Here is an 18091-nt window from a genome sequence, read left to right as displayed (position 1 = left end):
TTTTTATCTTTACACACACGCTCTGGATTCTTATTAATCGTATAGGTACATTCAAAATTCAAGACTTGGAAAAAAGTAATATTTCTTTCGTTGTTCGTTTGCTATATAATATTTTTTGTATAATAGATGATATTAAAAGGAAAGATTAAAATCAAGCGGAGATGATTATTAATGGAAAAAGCATATACACATTTCATACTTGATGCATAATATAATTTTTACAAGCTAGTTAACAATTGAAATAGATTCATAATTTACGCGTTCAATTTTTACAACTTTTTTGCGAAGCCAATAAAATTTTCCACTAAGCAATTATTTTTGGAAGATTCACTGGCGTAACTACACTTGATATAGAGTCTGATATTATAATCGTCGCGAATCGGCCGAATTTATCCCATTATTTGTTTAAACGCAACGAACGTCAGCATTTAAGAGTCCATCGGCCGACAATACGACGAAATCCTATTTCAAGCTCGTGATTTCACCGAAATAGATGCAAAATAATATTATCCTTTCTCTAAAGCAAGTAACGTCTATACTATTACTGATCTAGGTAAGTTACAAAACTATCTTTGAGAGCAAAACATCGCGCGCGTCAAAAAAATAAAATTTAATTCTATCCACAAACATAAAAAACTTAAAGAAATAGTAGAGAAAAGAGCAAAAAAAAAGTAAAAACAATAAATAATAAAATCTAAAGTTACAAATACTTAAGGGTGCAATTCTACATTGTTATAGAATATGTGAAGTTGACACTTTCATGTCCCAAAATCGGAGTTCTGATAAGAGTTCGGGAGTCTTTAGAAGTTTTTAGAAAGAATTCTGATCATATTGAAGTAATAAAAATAGACTTTAAAAAATAGGAGTGCTAACTTTACACTTAAAAGGACCAAATAGAATCGTCAAATCAAAAAAGCAATGATATTAACAAAGACTTTTTGTCGTTGCTTGCTAAACGTTGTGCTTCTATATGAAACACACGACCGGTAAATTCATGGAATAGAATGGAATTTAAACAAAATTTAAGAGATAATGGTCGTGGTAATTATCGATGCATAAATCTTAACACTGAACGTTTTTGTTTCAACAGCGATGATTTTTCATAGGAAAAATTTATAATGTTCAATTCGCAGCTGCGCATAACAGTATCTCAATTGCTTATCAGTGACACTCTTATCTCAGCTTTTATTCGCAATAATAATGCTTGCATTTATATATGTATGAATTTAATAACAAGATACTTTTTACATTTATATATGAGTTTAATAATAAAATACTTTTTTCGAACCCTTATACGACGTTAATTAACATGGGATATGCAAATGGGATTCCTAAAGATCAAACCGCAACACGCCGCTATTTTTGCGTGGTAGTAAGCTAGTAAAACCACAGTACGCTCGCCGGACATCGTGCCGGGCGATCCTTGTAAGGGACGAGCCATTCTTAACGATTTTAATTAACTCCGTTAGTCGGTGAGGACCTCGCGTACGCAAATGCAATGGTCGACTGTTTTACCGTTAGAGGAGGACTGATAGGGAGAAGATGCGGTCACTCGCGTTCGTGTTCGGGGAAACAGGACAAATCCTGGGACAAATTTATACGCAGGTCGCAAGAAATGATTCTCTTCAAAATCGCGCGATTCTAACATGACCGTCGTGATCGGTAGTAATTGATCTCCTACTTTCGATAAACGCGTTCTAAACTATTATTAAAATCTACATTATTATTATTAAAAAGAGAGCGAGAGAGAGAGAGAGAGAGAGAGAGAGTGCATATTAAAATATGCATTTTGAAAATATTTATAATCTCATTTTACTTTTAATACGCGTTAGAAATGTATAGGAAATATGCAAACGATTGGAAATCAATTCGTTCCTCATTTCCTCGATCACGAATCTATAAACTACAATTATAATAGCATAAGAGCGTCATCGACATTTCTCCGAAAAAAAATCAAGTATATTAAAAAAATCAAAGTTATTTTAAAAATACATTAGGTATATGCACTAAAATGCATTTATTTAGTATGTGCGTCCAACCACTATTATTATTGATCACAACTTATCTCATCGAAATATACTTTTCACAAGATTTTCAGTCAGAGTTTTGAATAAAAACCTTCAAATATGCCAAGATAGCTTCAAAGTAAATAAATATTTTCAAAATTTAGTAGAAGTAACAACCTGCGAGCTTAATTATTTCCCCCCCATGTGCGTTTCTTTTAAACAAATTATATGCTTCTCACAGAAGTCGAAGTGGAAGGTATACTAGAGAATTAAAAGTAGGACATAACGTTAATTATAGATAATGATATAGAAAGAACTTCAGGCGAATTGACAATACTGATGATGATGATGACGTTCGAGACGGGTGTCGATGATAATGGCGAGCGAGCGAGCAAGCGTGCAGCATATCGTTCCGGATTGCCGGGCGTATAACGTGAGTGGAGTGGGTCGCCAGGCACAACGCGTGTCGCGATAATGTGTTTCTGGGTCATTCACCGCCTGTGTATATACCGAGTAACAATCGGGGAGCTGTTGAAGCTAAATAGCTGTAATTTTGTAATGAATGGAGAGAATGAAGTGAATTTAAACGCTACTTGCAAAAAGAACCCGTCATTCTTATTGGCACACAGTACAAAAGAATATGTATTTGTGAACTTGTAAAACATAAACATAAAAAGGTTTGGCTGATTGCATGGCTCAGTGATATGTTTACAAAATCTCGACGTAGGTCGTCATCCATGAAAGGAGTTTATCTCAAACTCTTCGAAGATACATAATTACAGAGTTAATGTTAGAAAGTGTATTTAACAGTTTTTTTTTTTCAAAAGCGTCTCGATTATTGTATAAGTTCAGATAGTTATCATCATTTCGAAGACATATAGATATCATTGAATCAGTCAAATGAATCTTTTTTCTAATATTTATTTTTATAAATTCATATATGTATATACATTTTATGTATACCACGTGTCAGTAAAAATAATGGATTTCTTGTATAATATAGTGTTTAATTAATTCCATTTCGCCAACTCATTACAAAATAACAGTTAGCTACATTTAATTTCAGCGATAACTTCCCGATTGTCACTCTGAACACTCTATACACGTGCATCTGTCACGCTTTCACGCGACGCGACAGTCGGTGATTAACCCTTCCGTGCGCGACGCTTCAGCAGATCCAACCAGGAAAGTGATGAGTTTTATTTTTAAAAACGCGATAAAAACGCGGGGTGTTAGTCGTGCGATTTTCTCGCTTGTAAAACTCTTCGAGAAAGGCTGGATCGATCAATTCCTCGGTGCGAACGTTAGAGAAATGACAGTTTATTTCGAACGAATGTAAACAAAGCAAACATAAGCAGAGTACTCTTGCAAACTGAATAACGAAAAAAAGACCCTTTTTCAATTAGTTTTAAATGGATTTAATTGCCAGTAGCAACCCGTATTAATGATGAATTTCCGCGATTAATGACGAAAGGTGCGCGCAAATTGTCCACGTTAATATTTAGCAAAAGGGGCATTGGGGTAAGCGACACGAAGTTGCATTAACCGCTCCGAAAACAGGTTTACACCTAAAGAGGATCGTGTTCTGCATGCGACTGGAAAGAAAACCTGTATTATGAGGCTCTGCCGCATGAGTAGTTACATATAATTCAGGAGTTCTTGCGATTAGACCGAGGATTAGACTAAGGCCACGTATAGCAATCTGGGAAGTTAACAAGTAAAGCGAGAGCCATTGAGTATTAACCGGAACAGTCGCGCATAACTAACATACTTTTTCGATCGCGTCACTCTTTTTTTCTCCGATCTCTTCGATTAGATTGGAAATTTGTACTCGTAGATCCGTTCGAGACATTTCGGTAGATCTATTTAAACCATTAGAATCGATTTGTGGAGAACAACTCCTCACCGTTCACTCTTTCATACAGCTACATTATATTCCAGTCTACCTTGCGACATGTCGTTTGGCTAATTATCTAACGGAATGATTGGGCTATTATATGCCTTCCTATAAAGAGACGAACATTCTCTTGCCGAAAGTTACCACACTTGATTCTAATCTTCTCAAAATTGGTAATTATCTTGTTCAAAATTGTAACATACGGCATTGAGCAAGACATGATAGAGTTCTTTAATTTCGAATATGATATAAGCAAAATTAAATTTGTAAGCTGAACGAATATATTTAGATTGCTTTAGGAGCTAATAATAAGTTAAACTCGAAATATATTTATTTCATCAAATATTTCTCAGAAAAACTTTTTTTCTCTCGAACTCAGAAATAAAACAATAGCTGCGTTTAACACTAAAACCGTGAGTTAACTTAATTGCGGTTCACCTAGCTTTTTATGAAAAAGAAATTACTTGTAATTAATTATAATTATTTATGAAAAGTCATAAAAATTGCTACATGTATAAGTTCTCCAAATAAATTGAAAAAAAAAAAAAGAAAGAATATCAGTGGTTCTGTAGTGTAAATGGTTTCAGTAAACGATAAAATTGCCATTCAAACAGATATAATTTGCCATGCTTATAAGGATAGTACATCTGTATTTTATCCGGAAAATATAATAGATAGTCTACTCTCATGAATATGTGTACGACCACGGTAACAATATAATCGCGATCTCATAAGGTGCTCACGCGACATGCTGGCTTTTGCAAGAACGGACGTTCTCTCGCGCGCGTACACGAGAGACAATACGCGGAAATCGCATTAACGCGCGCGCGGCCGCGGGGTAGAAACCGCCACCGCGTTCGAGTCCGGGACAATAAGATCGGCATCGGCGAAAGGGCGGTGCCGAAAACCTTTTTGCGTGTCCACTCATGCGTGTCGCTCCAGCATCAGTTTCTCCCTCGTATTATACACGTCCGAACATGCGTTGTTAGATTCGTTCGTTTTAAATTTTCTCTTGTTTCATAATATTCTCTAACCTATTTGTTTCATAATATTTTCTCCATGCAAATAGATCATATTATCTTTTAGCCATCTTATATCTTTTTTCTCGTATTTTGCTGACATTTATAATTTTATGTTAATTTCAATGAGAATCCACTTTATTTTCATAATATAATGAATTATAAACATTAAAATTTATGTATTAAAAATTAAATTTCTCCTATGTGAATTAAATTTTCCAAATTGAGTCTTTATCGATATTACGTATTCTTGGTTCGTTTTATAATTTCTTATACGTAAACGAACTTTTATTTCACTTTTATTCATTTTATTAGACTTTTTTTTCATAAACATTTATATATTTTTATTTTATGAGTTACATAAAATTTATTCACAGTTAAGATTTTCAAACCTATTTTTGAGTTTACAAAAATAAACTTTTATTTAAAACAAACTTAATTTGATACATTTTATATATCGGATTGGACTTAAAATAAAATCGAAATTTATGTACATACCGGAAAAACAAAGATCCACGAACTGCGAATTAAATTATTATACTTATATAATATATTTTTGATATTTCAAAATAGAACAAAACACTTACCAAAATTATTATTATATTATTGAAAATGTCAGCCTAGCTCACACAGATACGTTTCCAAGATAAATTACAATACAATTAGCACGACTGATCTTTCGAAACAAAGACATTTCCGGTGCATGCTCGACAATGCACCTGTTGCGTAATCTTACAGTCTACCAAGTGCGCTGAGAAAGGAGGAGCGTCTCCATCGAAAGAACTTCAACCATTCTCATCTTTAGATGTGTGACGACCTGGCACCATTGAGAAGAGAAACCTCTCGATCCGAAACGAGTCTTAAAATCGTATGATTGAGTGCGCTTGTATTGCCTACACCGCTTAAAACGTCCACTTGCTCGATTCTTATCATTATTATACCGTTCTTCGTCTATTCGGAGGCTATAATAAAAGTACACGATAGCTACAATGGAAGCGGTACCGTCATGTTACTTCATCATTCCAACGTCAGTTTTCTTGGTCGTGTACAACACGCTATAAAAGTACATTTCCTAACTCACAAGGATAGTGGGCGATACTTCTGAACAGGCTTATGGATGGCACTCAAACTGTTTTTTTATAATAAATCAATTTCAATTCGATATATGAGACTCACGATAAAATTGGAAAAGAAGATATAGTAAAAAATAAAAATATATCATTAATGACATATAATAAAATAAGAGATATGACAAGGAAACATTGTATTATAATACACCTGGCAAGATTTACACCTATATTTCTTTTTCTTTTTTAATTTAAAAGATAATATGTCTCATAAACCGCATTCGTATGTACAAATTTGGATATTACGTTTCATGTAATTTATGCATGGCGTTTATAGTCGCGTTTTTCCGAATAAAACTTAGGAATTTGTTGTAAATGTCTGCGCAAGGAGGAAATTTATAGGATTAGAAAAGCAGGTCGCGCAAAAGGTAAAATTAAATGAACGTCTTTTTCGCTAACGCTCTAATTAACGTCTTTAATCCCGCGAATTACCGCGACAAGCGAATATCATATTTCCGGATTATCGACGCCTATTAATTCTCTGTGCCGCTATTAATGTAAATTTTATAACTAATCGGCTTCGATATATGTAATACGTATACATGTATGTACATATATATTTCGAGATGTTCAAAATACATAAAATTAAATTGTAAAGAAAGAGAAAAGCAAGAAAAAGATACAAACAATTCATGATGTAAAGACAGAATTCTTTTCCACTTAAGTACATATTGCAAGCTCATTTTAGATCTATGTCACGTCAATTCAAGAGTATAAATTTTTGTTGCACAATAATAACACTGAAAAGATCAAAATAATAGAAATTAAAATAAGTAAAAATATACGATACATATATGTATATATATATATATATGTAATTACATATCAAGTTCCATCCTTACGATCTAGTATTGCAAATTACAAATTGTCTAAAGTGAGTTTTAAATAATAATTATTCTAAAAATAATAATTCTTGAAACGGTAAAATACTCTGAAAAATTTACAAATTATTTTTTAAAATTATGCTGTGTCGATCTTTGTAACGATGCGAAATTATTTCGCTCGTAATAAATACGTCGGTCGACCATAAACGCGCGCCAATTGCGGCGGCGGTTTCGCGCCTTGCACCTTTTCGTTTTGCCACGCGAGCGATTTGCATTTTGCCGCGATTATAACCAACCCACCTCGCCCTATTTCGCTTCGGCTCTGATTGTGAGTCTTATGAGAAATTTGCACTTTAGACACGTTCACGTCAATATAGCACCTATCAAAGCAAAAATAAAATCTTCCTAACGTAAAAAGAATCATCACACTGTGCATCGCGTCATCACGTCGTTTTCATTCAATTGCAAGAATTAGAGAATTGGGTTGAACACCTTTTTCTTCTAACAGCGGTTAAATCAGTTACGTCATTCCCTGGTCGCTGTTTATTTCCCGTGCAAAACGACCTTCATTATAATTACTTCACGATAATTGATACGTTGAAATAACCGGCGCCATTGGTAATTTCTAAGTTCTCGGTCCGCTGCGCAATTATTTTACGACTTACATTGAGAAAGGTACGATATTTCAAATTTAGTCTACAAGCTAAAAAGGTATTGTCAATTTAAAATTATTATGGAAAAGTTGCCTTGGAATTTTTCGAAAAAAAAGTTCAAAATTAATAGCAAGAATAATTATTTTCATAAACCTTTAAAATAAAAAAAATTGAATTAAATATTTTTCATAATATTAAAAATTATTTGCATAATATTAAAAAATGTATATATCTTTTAAAATTGATTTTATATCTTCATATTTCTAATAAAATTGATTGTATATCGTAACATAAAACTGAAACGAGAATCGATCAATTATTTCAATGGCGATAATTAATTCGGATAAGAGTACAGTAAGAAAGTATGTATTTATGCAATAAATACGTTATTATCAAGAGGAAAATCGAAGTTTTAACGTAGAAGTCGTCGAGATTTATCTAGAGAACCATAATCTTGGCACTTATTTGTCTTGATTTAAGACGGTGCTAAACCGTCATTCGACCGTGATCGATATTTATCGGCATCCATTGTTGCTCGTAGAAAGTTCCAGCGCGCAAGATAATTATTTTTAATTATCACTGATCCAGAAGTACACTATCACGATAATCATGCGTTGCCTGAAAACGGGATCCGCGTATAAAAAAAAACCTTTATCTTCGCCCAATAAGCCAATCTGATTCAAATTCGTATCAAGAATGCAACAGAGTGTTTCTGTACGGAGTGTGCCACACACAGCTTTGTTGACCTGTAACGACGTGTTCCTCGACGAAGCGCACGAAATGATCTTATTGAAGTAAAAATTTATCTGGATATAAATCTAAAAGTAATTTTGTTGGACCATCAAAATAATTACGTAGGAATTTCAAGCGTAATGAACATTGCTGCAAAAAATTTGTACTCTTGTATATAGCAACCAGTCTGAGCGTCCTACATTTTGATGGTCCAACTAATTATTTTCAGATCTGTATCTAATAGCTAACTTTTTGGATACTTCAGCAAAACTGTTCTCTTTTCATGTATTAATTCTTTCGCCAATTTCGTTTTAAAACATTACTGATGCATCGCTGTGTTCTGGCGTCGTATCTTTAAATCGTTACAATGTTGAATTTCGATATTCTCGGTTTGTTAATCCTTAGAATATACAGCCTTGCGTTCCGAGATTATATCTCCCGGCAATTACATCGCGTTGCGGCATTACGTGTCTCGCTTCTCAGTCCTGCGACCGCCGATACTCTCTCCGAGTTGTTCCCATACAAATATAGATCGAGCGACGGAAAGGCTATAGGTATAACGTGTAAGCGCGAGAGTACGTTTAAGACAATGAGCACAGTTGGCGCAGAGTTAGGTGAAAGCACGCCAATCATCTTCGATGAGGAATCTCGACTTACTCCCTCAACCATGAACAAACAATAGCGCGGCCAATTACCCGGCAATCAGACCTGCCGTTTGATCTCGCGAATCGCCCGCTCTCTTAGCAGGCATCTGATAAAGTCGCGGCCACGCGCGATTAAACGGCTAACTTCAACAAACGAGTTTGCGGATAAACGACGAGGTGGAGTTTAGGTGAAAGCATATAGCTTCTCGGCTGAAGCGTTGAGGATGTTAACGTAATCTCCGAGCCGCAAACAAACAGGCCAACCAATTACCGAGTGTAATACGATGATCTACACGGTGCGCGTGGACGCCACTTCCTAGGCGTCGATACAACACGTTTATGATTTCGAAATAACGCCGTTAGAATTTAAACGCGTAGATCCTTAAAAGAAATTAGATGTCTGAAAAGATCATCTCTGCCTCCTTGAGATATGACGAGGTATACTCGGATTGCGCTGTTAAATTCTTAGATCTTTCAACTATGATATGTTATAATAGCTTTTCTAATCATTCGACTTATATACTTTCTATACTTTAAATTATTAAATATGTCAGCGAAGTCTCAATAAAAGTATATATGTATATATTATATATGTATCGAGTATTTGTTATATCAATGAAAAGGTATTGTAACCTTAATATTATATTTTATTCATTTAAAATTTTTGTTTAATTACTAACAAGATAACTTTCAGGAATGGAAAAAATATATCTGTATATTTCATTATACTTATAAAAGTTTTAATAACGAGTTTGTACTTTATCATATATAAGATGGATAGAGAGAATATATATTTTACAAATTTAAATTTATTTATTCAGAATTTACAATCAAAATATTGACTGTGCCTTTAAAATTGGCATAGTTCAACTTGGCTAATAAAATTTTATTTCAGAAAATTCTTACAATTAGACATTAGACTTTGCGTGAATCTTTGCATCTCTCAATCTTACATCTTTTGAGAATAAAAAAATAATTGTTGCATCAATCCGATCGAAATGATTTGTGTTAAGCGGCAGAGATAGAGGCAAAGGATCAGGAGACGCGTTACACTTACGATGTGACGTTAATTATCCACCGGGATCGCATCGTAAGGCGAGAAATTTCATGGCGACGCGCGATTAAGCGACGCGCATTCATTGCGACATTACGACCAGGAATACCTGTCGTGTATTTATCGCGATAAGCCTTTTCGATACGATGTGGTAACGCTTCACGTTAATTAGAAATATTCGTATCCTTTCGTTTTTCCGCCCGCTAATTTAGCACAATATTTATCTCTCGCATCGCAACGACTCGCAACACACCGCCGCCGTTCTATTAGCATTCTCCGCTCGCTCGCGTTGCACATTTGTCTTTTTTTTAATCTTGGATTTCTCGGGGGTCGTTACCGCGTCTCGTGTCTGGCGAAAAGATACCGCGAAACATCTATTTATATTATGTAGTAGAGAGTCACCAGCTATGTATCGAAAAGATTATGTCCGATGTTTTCCAATGACAAATAAATATTGATGTTCGTTAAAAAAATGGCAGAAACAGGATGATAATCATAATGGTAAAACAATCATAATGGCGGACAGAATATAAAAAAATCTACGCAAATTGTAATACTTGAATAAATGAAAGGTCTTGTCGAACTTTTTTTGTAAAAATGCAACAATAAACAATCTCATTTTTTGTAAAAAAAATTTTTACACAAATCATTTTTGTAGAAAAAAAAAATATTTCCACTTTTGGTTACAATATTGCAAGGAATTAAGACCTTTATAATTTTGAACAGAGATCAACGATATAGATTCAGTAATAGTTATAAAGATGTAAAGAAGATAAGTGAATTGCATAATTGTCGTGTTACTGTCAGTTTCCGCCGTTTAATATTTAATCATCCTTCAGTATATTATTATTACGTGTATAAGATAAAATACTCCAAAGCAACTTTATGACACACGCCATGCAACTCGATGCATGCAACGAGCGCGTCTCAACGCGTGTGAGTTAACTCTTCGTGAGGCTGGAGAAGAGTGCAAACCTCGTGACCTCTCGGATCTCTTTTGAGGGATAATCTACTGAAGGGCTAGCCTAGGTAGGTCTCTGATCGAGGCTACGGCAAAGAATCCGGTGTGCGCGCGTATTAAATTTCAAACTCTCCCTCGAGGTCAGACACGTTGCCGTGACAGGAAGACTTTCTGCCTTCCTCTGAAGGCGGAGGTGCAAGGTGCAATGCAAGACGACCTACGACCTTGGCAGTTACGACGCCGTGCGAGCATCGCCAGTACGTAGCGTACGCGCCGACATATATCGGTACTATATTTTTCCGCAATCGATGATATGGGACATTTCATGGCCAAAAATCACAAAATTTATCACATTTTAGCGCAACTTCTGAAAAACTGCCGCTTCAAAGTTCTCGAAGTTTGCAAAACGCTATTCTTTTTTTGGTGACAAAGAATTTTGAAATAATTTTCGATTAATGAAAAAGTATTTTGTTATAATTTTAAACTCACTTTAGATGATTTATAATTCAAATTTCGATTTATGATTCAAATTTCAAGATGAAACTCTATAATTTCATATGCTACACATATAATATATATATTTCGATAGGTGTACATTTTAATTATACTTTATACATATGTTGTCATTTTTTAAATGTTCTGTTTCTACTACATGGCATATAAAATTGTAAATCATCCTGAATTCTGAAATTATAGATCGCTCAAAATAAATGTTATTGAATATGTCACACAAATTATATCTTGAACAAAATTTGTCTCTGCAAACTTTTTCTTCTTAACTAAAAACGATTCAGTGTTTTTGCAAAGAAAAAATCTACTTTGTATTTTTTTTTGCCGAAAGTTATATATCCTTAAAATGTATACATGTCTTGATAAATGTGGTCTTGATAAGGGAAGTATTCTTTATAAAGATGGACTTATGTAAGGAATTGCGGAGTCGAAGGCTTACGTAAAAGGGACTAGCGACATTTACCGCTGAATGGTGGTCATCTAATTCTCGCGTTACACACATTTTCACAATCACCCGGGAGAGATATAATCCCAGATAGTCAAACTTGCCAAGAGCATGTCCTGCAAACGGTGCGTTGCATATTACGTTACAGTGCTTTCCATTTAGTGACACAAATCGACATAAATGGCATTCTACCTTTGTTATTTATTAAATGTTAAGAAAGACACTAATAATGTTTGAGTTAAAAAAAAATTTGTGTTATTAAATGAAAAGCATTCTTAGTAGAATTCTAGCAGTTGAACACAGCCTGCTGTTTTTTTTCTAATGTTGATAGAAACGTATTAGAAAATGAGCGGACTCTGTACTATGCATTATGACATGACGATGGCAAGGCATACTTCATTCCTGCTACATTTTTGTTATTGTATGGCTACGATAAATCGTACTTTAATATAGGTATTACTGAAATATCTAAAAATTTAGTTAGCTACAAATCAGAAAATAATTATACTAAATCATTAAAATAATTATATACGATGCTCAAGCATGATGTTTTAAAAAGTTTTGACATTTTCAACAACCAACTTAACATTCGATATAATTATTTTCAGACCTGTATCTACATGTGTACACGTATGGTACATATAATCTAAATTTTATGATACTTGAAAATTGTTCTTTCTGTTCTTATAAGACACTAGAAGACATTTGGCAGAAACGAAGTTTAAAAAGACACGGTGTGGATAGCAATCTGCTCTAAAATAATGATCGAATGGCTGCTAGTATTTTATACTATCTAGAATTGGACAAACATAATTCGCTATATATTCAATGATATATACTCTGATATAAGATTGTCTCTTAGATACCACAGCGAATAGAAACATACTTGAGAGATCAATGCTCATACTTTAACCTCAATATCTTTCGGCGAAAGCAGCTTTATCTACCGACCCGTTACCGGTATCATCGGCACCGACGAAACAAGAGCCAGACGTCAGCATTCACAAAACAGATTTATTCTTGACGACACGAGCGACGCGCGAAGGGGCTCACGAGCAAGGGGAGAAAAAGAGAAGCTTCGAGTACAGCGTAACGACTAAGCATCGTTTTCACCGTCGCGAGTCGGATAACACCGGTGGAAACCGTCGCTTTCGCCTTTTGCCGACAGTGAGTCGCGATTCTCTCTCCTGTTTCTCTTTTCTGTCAATCCCTCTCTTCTCCCTCCGGCTATCCCTCTTTCCAATGTGTCCCTCGAGCTCAGAGCCCATTCCCTGTTATCGCTCCCTGTCGAAAGTCGGCCTCCGGGATTGCAGTCAGCAAATGGTCATTGTTGGCCCTGCGGGTTCGTATGTTCGGATGAATCTGAATTTCTAATTGTCGCCAATGGCGCTATTAATTAAACCGGGCGAACTAAGACGAAAGCGAGGCAGGCTGATTAATACTGGCGCACGACCCATCGATTTTTCACGTGCACGCGAATTACGCTACCGGCAAACAGCAGTTCCCTGGTGCAGTTCGAGATAAACCCGATATATAGCTATCGGTGATATCGCGCGCAGCGCGCTGGATTAAATTACACTCATTAACGAGTAATAACACCACCCACTCAGTTAACACTATGCACACACGATAAAATTCTAATCCAATTAATTTGGTACTTTCTTAATACGCTCCTAAATCTTAAGGACTAATTAATATTAGTAATACTATATCTCTTTAGCAGAACTTGTTTAAAAATTTAAAATGTTTAAAAATTACATTTAAAAAAATGTAGAAAATTTTGATTAGTACTTGTTAAAATTAAATCGTAATAATTATTGGGAGAGGGGGGAAGCAATATTAAATGTAAAAAATTTCTATGGTTGGGTATTCACCTTAATCCTTAAGACACAAAAATCGTAAAGAAAAAACATATAATCAACGCAAGATTAAAGCTTGCAAAAGTTTCGAACCAAAATTGCTATAGGTTATTATAAAGTATCTGACTGATTTTTTTTTTTTTTTTTAAGAAAAATATCTAGAATATAAAAAAACGATAACATTTAATATTAAAAATACTAAACAGTTATTATTGGACCGTTTCTATTTTTACATTAATATATGTATATTTCTTGCGTAAACAAAAGATTCTAAATATTTTTATTTTTCAATAATTCTCTTGATAAAATATTTTTCTTTATTTTTATAATAATTATTTATTTCATTCTTTCAGTGAATAAGACAAAGCGTTCTAGTGTTAATGCAACAAGAAAACTGTGACGTCTCTCATTTAGCTTCTTAAGCGTAGTAAAATCAGTTTAGTCGACTCAATGTACCAGGAGAGAGTTCCAAGACTTCGGCCCGAGGTTTCGATTTCCCGGGTGAAATACGCAAATTGAAATTATCCGGGCTCGGGGCGAACCAATATAGTCCTCGAACGACACGGTCCCCACGCGTCGCGACACCCGTGGCGATAAATCGACAACATCAGGGCATCGTTTTACCTGTACAGCCGGATCATTTGTCTTCGAGGAAGACAGCAAGAAGATCGTAGATGAGAGGAGATGGCAGCGAGAGTATCCGGAGAGGAAAGGGAACGGATATAAAGGACGCAAGGTAATATGAGAAGTGCGCAGCCTACAAGGAATTCTCTAACGCTTAGACTTAGATTACTCGACTCGGAAATCTAAAACCCGACCAGGTTTGAACCCTTGTACTCGCTTATCACCTCGTAATGTCATTTCACGCCGAAGTATGCGAAAAATTTCCGCATGGTCCTCTCATCTATAATGAGACATGAACGATTTCTAATCAGACATTGGATAGATACATTACAATTCTTTAATCGTTTAGTTTGTAATACCGTCGTTAAAATCTCTATCTCTTTCTCTAGAAATTATTGTCATCATCAAAAATTTTCAGCACATTTCTTACGAGATATTCGATCCCTTATTTCCGTTGAGCGATCGCTCCTGCATCACTACCCTTTCTTTTTGCATTTTTCCGTCGACACGCGAGTGATCATGCCGTCATTGCGAGAGAATGCATACATCGGGTACCCTGGGGGGAGCCGTATTTTATTTCTGTATCGCGACCTGACAGAGACGAGTAAACACGTGCTGCACCCAAAACCTTGACCCGAATCGCTAGTTATTCAGCCGACAGCGGATTCGCTTAACAAATTCGCTAAATTCACTTGTCAGATTGCTCGACCGACTTTTTGTGAAATCTATGAGCGTGACGCCCCTCGGATTTCGTAAATGACAAAAAATAATATAATGACACGCTAATTTTATAATAATACTAATTAACATTTATAAATTGATAAAATATGTGAGAACACTGAGAGATTTTAGAACATATAATAATATTCTTCACATGTAATTGCATTTGTAAAAATATAAAAATTTGTAAATATAAAATAATCTCAAAAATAACTTACCCAGGATGAACGTCGATGACTCACATCGTGGTGTGGATGGGAAATAGGCGATAGGGCGGTGGAGTTCAATTTGATGGGATTTAACAAAAGACGCTTCTTTATTATTATCCTCTCTCGATAACAAGTGACTAGCACTTCGAATACAGCGATCGACATCTGCCTGAAATCGAATTACGCACTCTCTCACTCACACACATACACATACGCACATATAAGAGGGACCCTAATTTCAAGTGGAATGTATCGTGAAGAAAGAGACCTAGCTTCACCGAGTGCATAATATGCTCTTTGCTTTTCGTTTCTTGTTTTATACCTCTTGCCTTTTTTCTTTGCAATTTTATCAATTATTTCTTGTCTTCCGAATTTCGAGAACTTTTATATCAGGCGACAGAAAAAGAAAAAAAAACAAGAATAAGAGGCAAAAAAGCAAGAAACAGGAAACAAAGGGCATATTGAAAATCAGCTTTAAAAGTCCATATAGGTATTTTACGGTCTTTCTCTGCTAGAAACTGACGCGCTAAAAAAGAATCATGCCATATGTTAACTGCATTTTCTTAAACGTAATGTAAATAGAGTTACTATTACTTTTTTTTTCTTCGTTAACACTCGCTTCAAAAAGTCAGCTGTTGGCAAAAAAGTATAATGGACTTTACATCATCCGGAAGGCACTTTCAAAATGTTTGTAAACTACAAACCTCAAAAGTCGATCATAATCTCTATGCTTGCCGCAGAAAAAAAAGATTTACAAAACATTGCACACGATTGAGGAGATTAGTAAAAAAAGGTAAACAATTAGCACTTTTTACAATAGAGTAGATGATAATCTCAATCTATCATCACTGACGAATGCAGTACGACAATTATTCACAATCGTTAATACTTTTTTAACTCATTAATCATGATGGAAATAATAAGGTGTACTCATGCGCAAGCATTTTTACTGACCAATGACAGAGCGTCGCCATCTCGAATAATTTCTAACGGGGAAGATTTTCAAACAAAGAAACGCAAAATGCTAAAATGCTGATTTTAGGACTAGTGAATTTATTTTGTATACAGTAATAAAACTTTAATTGACATGTAACGACTGTATAAACAATTACATTACTTTCTCTTTCATTTAATCTGTTCCCACTCAACTTAGTTGAGTGTGATAACAATGTGTCATTTTTTGAAAAAATGTACAAGTTATAAATTATCAATTTAATTAATTTGAAATTTTTTTAATAAAACTTTATTTACATTGCGCAAAACGGATGAAAATACGTTCGAGAAATAAGCACATCTTATTATTTTCACTATACCATTATAATGCCGTACCTTATCGTTCATTCTAATTTATGAAAAACCAAATGTAAATTGCAATAAAATAACAAAATTTATCTTCAATTGAAATTCAAATTTGTATTGTTTCATATTCTTTTTTTACGATCATAACATTGTTGATTATCAGATCAAATAAACAAATCAAATAATAATCTTTAATTGTAAATATTTGAATAACATCCGCATAATCCTCATTTCTCCTCTTTCGTATGCAAATCTTAGTGATTGCTTAAATCTCCGAGACTCTCCGCAGAGTATATAAGTGAATGTGTGCGCTATTTACACTTAGGCTACTTTCTTTAGGAACATTAAAGTCATCGAATCAATCACGCCTGGCGAAGGTGTGTTGAAGTTGCTCTCAATGAAAGCGCTTGCGAACATCTTCTAGATATAAATAAGGCGATAGGCAGAAAATCGAATCGAATCGCGATCTTTTCCACTTTTGGTGGAAATATCGAAATTTGAAAGACTCACGGGTTTCGTTTGGGAGCATTAAAAGAAAAAAATAAACCCTAAACAGTATCTTATTCTCGTGACACAATATTCAATTTTGAAATCATGATTAACAAAAAAAGCTGGAAAATGTATAAAAGTACGAAAACTCTCTGTGAGTTCAAAAATCATGTTCAGAAATCTTTCGAAAAATTTAGAAGACTTATAAATATCAAAAAATAATATTTAAAGTTATTAAATTATAAAAGCTTATTAAAGTCATTAATTTAAAAGTACGTTTCATATGTACTGTTTAGGGTTAAAAATATAATAACTTAAACACCAAGAGATGTGTAAGTATTTTATGTATCCCAAAATTATAAAATTTGCACTCGCGGAACCGATTGCGGGGCGATTCGCAATCATAAGATCATTCTAAAGACTACGTCGTTCAGGAACAACTTGCCAGTCACTTGTAATCACCGTGAAATATTGCAATATTTAAAAAAGTATTTTTGCATATCACAAACAATCTCTGAATCTACTCACTTTTCTCCCGCCATCAAAAGCAGGATCACACACGAACACCACGTAAACATCCTTCTTCAGGAAATAAAACAGTTTTTTTTTAAAGATGAATATTGTCGCCCTCCATGACTGGAACCTTCTCGGAATCTGGATCTTTCATGTAGTTACCGGATGTTAGAAGGAGCTTTAGATACTCTGCACATCAGATTTCCAGAATGTACCGCACTTTGGATCCTGCGTATCTTCAAAGCCAGAAAATCAGTCTTACGTCCTCGGAGTTTTAGTTCCCCGAATATGCTTCAGAACTTCGGCAGTTTGATTGCCATTATAGCAAATGCATATATACTTCTTCGCTTGAAGAAAAAGATCGCTCTCTCGTGAAAAAGACGCTTCCAAAACCGAGAAGAGTCTTTGGATCTTAGTGATGACCACCTTTCTTCAGGAAGGCACAAGGGAGATTCTACGTTCTTATTGAAGACTTCGTCAGCGATTGGAGTAAACATTGCTGCTGA

Source organism: Cyphomyrmex costatus, unplaced genomic scaffold (assembly GCF_001594065.2).
Source record: "Cyphomyrmex costatus isolate MS0001 unplaced genomic scaffold, Ccosl1.0 scaffold135, whole genome shotgun sequence".
NCBI classification, from domain to species: Eukaryota; Metazoa; Arthropoda; class Insecta; order Hymenoptera; family Formicidae; genus Cyphomyrmex; species Cyphomyrmex costatus.
This window is presented reverse-complemented; position numbering follows the sequence as displayed.